General features: G+C 44.8%; 1 pseudogene; it reads right to left on the bottom strand.

Annotated features, from left to right (window-relative positions):
• Positions 1 to 2,407: 2,407 nt before the first annotated feature.
• LOC142437599 (heat shock protein HSP 90-alpha pseudogene) lies at positions 2,408 to 6,737 on the bottom strand (annotated as a pseudogene).
• Positions 6,738 to 7,780: the final 1,043 nt, after the last annotated feature.

The raw sequence follows: 7,780 nt of genomic DNA, 5'->3' as shown, positions 1-7,780 counted from the left end.
TCCTCACCATCAATTTTAGATCTCTTGTTCCATTATCTCTGGGTTTATTGACTCCCCCTTCCCCCCCCCACCCCATATCCCCCTCTCCCCTGTCCCCCAGGAACAGTCGATCCTGTTTTCTCCTCAAACTTTTTATCTTGCCTATCTTATATAGATAGAAATGGGGGTGGAAAAAGAAGAAGAAGAAGGAGGAGGAGGAAAAGGGCCTATATATAGTACCAGGTCTGTCTACTGATCCTTATGTATGTTTTCTGATCAAGTTGATGAAATGGCAAGCCCTGCCTTCCGAGTCCAAAGTCTATTTTGGGGATTCCCCATGGACTTGGTTGCTTTGATCCCCTTGCTGCTCTATTGGGCTCTTTTCATGTTTTGCCCTGGTGGGGGTCAGGGCGGATGTGAGACCGGGCACAATTCCCGCACTGTCTCCAGTGCTGTGTCCTGTCTTGCAGTGCTGTGGGTCAGTGAGGGGATGGCATGTCTCCTGGTGGTGTTGGTCCTACAGGCCTTTCTGTGCATTGGCTGCTCCAAGCAGGCGTGTCATCCTCAGGGATTGGTGGGTCTCTCTCTCTCTCTCTCTCTCTCTCTCTCTCTCTCTCTCTCTCTCTCTCTCTCTCTCTCTCTCTCTCCCTCTCCCTCTCCCTCTCTCTCTCCCTCTCCCTCTCCCTCTCTTTCTCTCCATCTCTTTCCCTCTTAGTTTGCTCCCATGTGGTCTGGGCAGACCCACCACTCCCTGGGCTGCGTCTTCAGTGCTATTCTCTGTAGTGCAATCTTCCGGAGGGAGGAGTCCATGCAGCTGGGATTGGGGATGGCCCTGCAGACCTCTTGCTCTCCTGCCCCAGACCATTTCATTAGGAACTAATCCAGACATCATATCATTCCATAGATCAATCACATCAAGCAGCATTGTATAATTGCTACTACAATCAGTTTCAAAATATTCTCTTCCATCTTGAACTCATTGATATCAGCTCACTTTTACCATCCCCACCTCCTCCACCGTACCTCCCCCCACCACCAAAACCTTTTTCTAATTGTCTCTTCAGCAGTGGTTCTCAACCTGGGGGGTCGAATGACCCTTTCACAGGGGTCGTCCAGTACAGTTTATAACAGCAGCAAAATAACAGTGATTAAGTAGCAATGAAAATAATGTTATGGTTGGGGGTGTCACCACAACATGAGGAACTGTATGAAAGGGTCGCAGTATTAGGAAGGTTGAGAACCAATGATCTACAGGTTCATCGAGCCGGGATTTCATATACTGAAAAACAAAAAAGCACATAACAAAGATTCAAGAAGGCTACCCCAAATGAGAAAATACATCAGAGATAGACTCGAATATGAAAAACAGAATACAGAAAATATTGAAAACTAGATCAAGCCCAAAATGTATCAGAGGGGAGGTCAAGTGATAAGGATGTAACTGTTCAAGTCAGGTTTATCATTTTAATCTACTTTAATAGTCATCTCTCCAGTACTTTCTGTTTGGCAATCAGATTATTCCCATCCCTCAATTATGGTTACAGAGCACTCACCGGAGGCTTATTTCCTGGGTAGATCTCTCAATTTTATTTTGGGCTTCCCCTGTCTCCCATAGCCTTCTGCAAACCAGAATCTCACGATTTAAGTTCTGATACTATTCTCTCCTTATTCTTTGGATTTTATGATTTAAAATCCTTTGGGTCACAGATGTTAGTGTGTTTCTACTATGTAGACTTAGTGGACATCTCATTTAGATGGCTGCTTGTTTGAAAACAAGCCATTAATACCCCAGATGCTATTCTATCTGATAGCCGGTCACCACTTAATTTCTTCACCACACTTTGCTTTAGCACCCATATCTTCTGTTTCCTTTACCATATTGCTTCTTAATTGGTGTTATGACTTGCAATATTCTTAATTTTGGTCCTTAACTTTTCACTGTAAGAGTAGGATCTTATTCTTTTAGAGGTAGGCCAATTAGACTGATAGTCCTTGTGTTTGATACATCAGAAACAGAAGAAAAATTTCTTCTCTGAATATATTCTGCTCATCTTTGAAAAAACCACATTCTAATTCTGCTGAATTTATAATTGTTCTGACAAGATTTTTAGCTCTTGGATCACTTTCAGGAATTGCATAATTCTGGGGATTTTTTTAGCATTTCCTATGAAATCTTGATAATCATTAATACCAATTTGGCAATTACAAGGGTCATTAAATGTGAGCAATTGTTCTTCAAGTGCTTTCCATGGAACTTCAATATTCCAGCACTAGTAGTTCAATATTCTAGCAATCTGGTTTCCAAAAATTGAGAAAATGTAATTTATTCATATAATGAAATTGGCTACAAGTTGTTTTTTAATGTTCACAATCCATTACTCTTTTTCTCCCCAAGCTCATTACGATATTCCTGAGGAAGCGTGACAAATCAATAATTCTCAACAAACACATTTTTGAAGGTTTCGGAAGTAATTAATTCAGAAAATGATTTTCTGTATGGGTCTTCTTCCATGTGTGACCTGTCACCATCCCCTTTAAGAGGTGCTATGCCTTCAGTGACAGAAGCACTGGTATTGCCAGCAGTAGGGTCATTCCACAGGACCAGCTTGATCATCCTGTAGATCCGGTTGGCATGTGTCTGGGGATCTTCCAGACTGAAGACAGACTAAAGCATTGCAGGCTCATAGAGCAGGATCATCGGATCCTTCAAGGACTTGCTGTTGATGTGGGACTTGGCCTTCTGCCACAAGGTCTCGATGGAGTGGTCGGCGTTTATCTCCAAGTGTTTCTTGGCGGCCATGTAACCCACGGTCAAGTTGTCTTGCAGGATGTGGGCCTTCGTGATTCTCTCCTTGCTTGCCATCCAGCCACAGGTGCTCGTGCCAATGCAGCACGGGGATGTGACTATTGGACACTCTCACCCTTTCCACTTTATTCTCCAAGATGTCCTTCATGATTTTGCAGAGGTTTTCAAACTTGGCCTTCTCCTCCTCCTGCTTCTTTTTCTCCTCTTTGTCTTCTGGCAGTTCCAACCCCTCTTTGGTGACGGACACTGAAAGCTTGCCCTCAAACTTCTTCAACTACTGGACGCAATACTCGTTGATAGGCTCAATCATGTAGATCATTTCTAAGCCATGCTCGGAGGTGCTCAAAGAAGGCCCAGTTAGCCCTCTGGTCCTTGGTTTCCCCAGTGATGTAGTAGATGTGTTTCTGGTTCTTCTTCATCCTGGTGCAATAAACAGTCCTTCAGAGAAACCATCTCGTCCCCTGAGGCAGACATGTAGTATCAGCTCTGAAAGCTTCTTCCGGTTTGTGGAGTCTTCATGGATTCCAAGCTTAATGTTTTCTGAGAACTGATTTTGGTAGTTCTCCTTGTCTTCAGCCAGCTCAGTGAAGAGTTCTCAGCACTTTTTGGACCAAGTTCTTCCTGATGACTTTCAACAGGTTGCTTTGCTGCAGCATTTCCTGGGCAATATTGAGAGAGAGATCGTCGGAGTGCACCACACTGCAAATGGAATTCAGACACTCCGGGGTCAGCGCATCAACGTTGTCCACGAGGAGCACTCTGTGCACAGGCAGCTTTGTGTCGTTCTTCTTCTTCCTGTTTTTGAAGATGTTGAAGGGAACCTGTCTCGAGACAAAGAGAAGGTTCGGAAGCCTAGCTATCCTCCACCTGGGAAGTTCACAGCGGGGGACCCTCCCGGGGTCTTGTAGAACTCGCCGCAGTCTTCCTTGCTAATGTCATCAGGATTTCTAGTCCAGATGGGCTTGGTTTTGTTGAGGACCTCTTGGTCAATGTATTTTCTTCTCCTCCTCCTCCTTCTCCTTCTTCTTTTCTTCCCCCCTTCTCTTCCTCCTCCTCATTCCTCCTCCTCCTGTTTTCTCTGTCCCCTCCTCCCCATTCCTCCTCCTCCTCCTCCTCATTCCTCTTCCTCCCCCTCCTTCTTCTTCCTTCTCCTTCTTCTCTCCATCAGAACCAACACATGCTATTTCAGGCTTGTCATCAGACTCCTTTTCTTCTTCCTCTTCCTTTTCCTCAGCCTCATCATGACTCACCTCTTTATCTCATTCTTTCTCCACAAAGAGAGTAATTGGGTAGCCAATAAACTGAGAGTGTTTCTTCATGATCTCCTTCATCCTCTCCCTTTCAAGTGCTCAGTCTGGTCCTCTTTAAGATGCAGAGTAACCTTTGCCCTGCAATCCATGGGCTTACCTGTGTCCATCTTCACCGTCAACCAGTCTCCTGCCGAAGACTCCCAGGCATACTGCTCATCATCGTTGTGTTTGGTGATCACCATCACTTTCTTGGCCACCAAGTAGGCCAAGTAGAAGCCCACACTGAACTGGCCGATCATGGAGATGTCAGCGCTGGCCTGCAGAGCCTCCATGAAGGCTTTGGTACACCACTTGGCAATGGTGCCAAGGTTGTTGATCAAGTCAGCCTTGGTCATACCAATGCCGGTGTCCATGATGGTCAGGGTCCAGTCCTGCTTGCTGGGACTGAGATGAATGTGCAGCTCTTTTACCAAGTCCAGCCTGCTGGCGTCAGTCAGGCTTTCATATCGGCTTTTTTTTTCTCTCCCCCAGAGCATCGGAAGAATTGGAAATCAGCTCCCTGAGGAAGATCTCTTTGTTGGAGTAGAAGGTGTTGATGAGGAGGGACATGAGCTGGGTGATCTCTACCTGGAAGGCCGATGTCTTCACCTCCTCAGCCTCCACAGTCTGGTCCTGAGGCTGGGTCTCTGCGGGTATCGAGGCGAAAGGACCATGCAACTCCACACAGCAGCAGTAGGAGCATCAGGATACACGAGCAAGTCAGGTCTGAATCTGTTTGCCAGGTTATCACGCATTAAATACTCTATAAGTAGTATTTAAATATTTTCCATTAATATATCTATTACTTCTGTTATTGAATTCTGATCACATTGTTTTATGTTCTCTCTACAAGTGTTCTGATCTTTTGATGAAAAATGTTTTCATTTTTTTTCCTTAGAGAAGTTTCTTTTACCTCTTTATTTATTTAAATCATTTTATTGGGGGCTTGTACAACTCACCACAATCCATACATCCATCCATTGTGTCAAGCACATTTGTTTTGGGAATGATGATGACAACAAGTGTACAAATGTGCTTGACACAATGGATGGATGGATGGATTGTGATGAGTTGTACAAGCCCCCAATAAAATGCAGTGATAACCTGGCAAACAGATTCAGAGCAGTGGTATCAGCTCCTCAATTTTCCCTTCCCTCCTAAACTCCCCCTCATGATAATTTATAAATATTATTATTGTTATATCGTACACCATCTGACATCTCCCTTTACCCACTCTTCTGTTGTCTGTCCCCCAGGGAGGGGGTTATACATAGATCCTTGTAATCATTTCCCACTTTCTACCCCACCTTCCCTTCACCCTCCCGGTATTGCCACTCTCACCACTGGTCCTGAGAGGTTTATCTGTCCTGTATTCCCTATTTTTCCAGTGTACATCTGTATACTGTACCAGTGTATATTCTGTGGTCTAGCAAGATTTGTAAGGTAGAACTGGGATCATGAGAGTGGTGGGGAGAAAGCATTTAAGAACTGGAGGAAAATGGTATGTTTCATTGTTGCTACACTGCACTCTGACTGGCTCATCTCCTCCCCATAGCCCTTCTGTAAGGGGATGTCCAGTTGTGTACAGATGGACTTTGGTTCTCCACTCCGAGCCCCCCCTCATTCACAATGATGATTTGTTTTGTCTTTGATGCCTGATACCTGATCCTATCAACACCTCGTGATCACACAGGCTCATGTACTTCTTCCATGTGGGCTTTGTTGCTTCTCAGCTACATGGCCGCTTGCTTATGTGCAAGCCTTTAAGGTCCCTGATGCTATATGTTTTAACAGCTGGGCACCATCAGCTTTCTTCACATTTTCTTATACACCATTTTGTCTTCAGGATTGTGTCTGGAAGGTGAGCATCATGGAGTGCCAGTTTAATAGAACAAAGTGTTCTTGCATTGAGGGGGTACTTGAGTGGAGGCCCAATGTCCATTTGCTACCTTAATACTAAACCTATAAATATATGCATATAGATCTATTTCCCCATCATCATATATATTTACATATGTACATGCCTGTAATTAGACCTCTATAAATGCCCTTTGCCTCCTAGTTCTTTCCTCTATTTTCTTTGACTTTCCTCTTGTCCACTATCATGTTCAGTCTTCATTTGGGTTTCAGTAATTCCTCTTGGTTACATTGCCCTTGATCAAGCCCTACTAGGCCTCTTACACCCTCCTCACTACCAATTTTTACCTCTTTTTTTCCCCTAATGTTCTGTCTGGAAACATTTGAATTTTTGACACAGTAATACTTTTCTCTTTTATGAAGTCATATCTTTCACATATCAACATAACTTTATGTGGGAAATTACCAGCCTGCCATATTTTTCTTTAAATTTTCTATATTGTCATCCTCTGGATATTTGGTCCTTTTTCTCTTTATGTGTATATTTGTTTACTGAAGTAATGAATGCAATAAAATGTAGTATTTCATCAAAAGTATGAACTTTATTAAATGTATAAACACGTATCACAAGCATTGTTCCATCTATGCTTTTATTCCTCTGATGGAATGACCATCTCTAGAGGCGCTTAGGATATGTGGTCACACAGATGGACGTTTTAAAAAGTCAGGAATGTAAGTTTGTGATTTCCACATTGATTGCCTGTCCAGCTGTCTACCTCAGCGAGGACCCTGATTACAAGTGCCATTTTCACAACCAGCCCCCCAAGGTCAACAACAACAACAACAACAACAACAACAGGCATTGGTTCTGTTGAACTGGTGAGAACCGGCTGAATCACACCGCTGACATTCGAGTTGAGTTAATTGGGGCGAATTAACTGAGTAGTATGGCCCTCAAATGATGTTATTAATATCTCAGTGGCCCTTGGTAGGTGAGAGGCCCTCCACCCCGGTATAGAACCTATGAGGGGTTGCACAACCTGCTCCAGGATTGATGATCTGACACGGAGAGCCACTGCTCAGAAACTAGACTTCATCAGACATGGGGCTCTGGAAAAGTCCCAGGAGCTAAACCTCCTGAGTCCTCCTCCTGCTTGGATTCAGTACGGCAGTCAGAGGTCTGGGCCTTTTGGGATTGTTGTGCTTACTGTGCCCCCCCCCACCTTATACCTGGGACTGAGGGGTTCCTAGGATGCAGGGCCTTTACAGCCAGGAAGAGTGAACAACCCAAACCCCAAGGTCAGCAGACACGCTGTGCTTCTGCACTCTGGTTCATGCCCAGAATGTTTCTTGAGTTTTTAGGGTGATGGGTGAGATGGCATCACAGATAAATTCAGGAGCAAAGGGAGGCGTTTTTCTTTTGATTGCTTTTTTTATTTCTGTTCGGTATCAACATCAAGGTCACTGGGAAAGGTGATTTTGGCCTCTTCAACCTTCCATTTCCAGTAGGTGACCTCCCTACGGTAAAGGGCTATGAAGGGACATAGGAGGCTTTGGCTGCTGGGCGGGCGTTCAGTGAGCCAGCAGCTTTTCTAGTTGGATCCTCAGGAATCGCCCCCCCAAGAATGACACACATCGCCCCAGGGGCAACCTACTTGCCTGACTGCTTCTGCTGCCCCATGGTACCTGACCTGAGTGAGGTTTGTGGACTATGAGAGCTCTTGTCCTCAGATTGGGGTGACTTGGGATCTGAATCGTCATTACAGGAAGTGGACTCAGGCTTGACCGGCAAGCACTGTTGTCTGATGCAGCAGGGGGGTGGCTGTGGGCAGCATCGGCGTGGCTGTGG

The sequence above is a fragment of the Tenrec ecaudatus genome, chromosome 1 (genome assembly GCF_050624435.1).
Source record: "Tenrec ecaudatus isolate mTenEca1 chromosome 1, mTenEca1.hap1, whole genome shotgun sequence".
In the NCBI taxonomy this organism is placed as follows: domain Eukaryota; kingdom Metazoa; phylum Chordata; class Mammalia; order Afrosoricida; family Tenrecidae; genus Tenrec; species Tenrec ecaudatus.
This window is presented reverse-complemented; position numbering and strand designations above follow the sequence as displayed.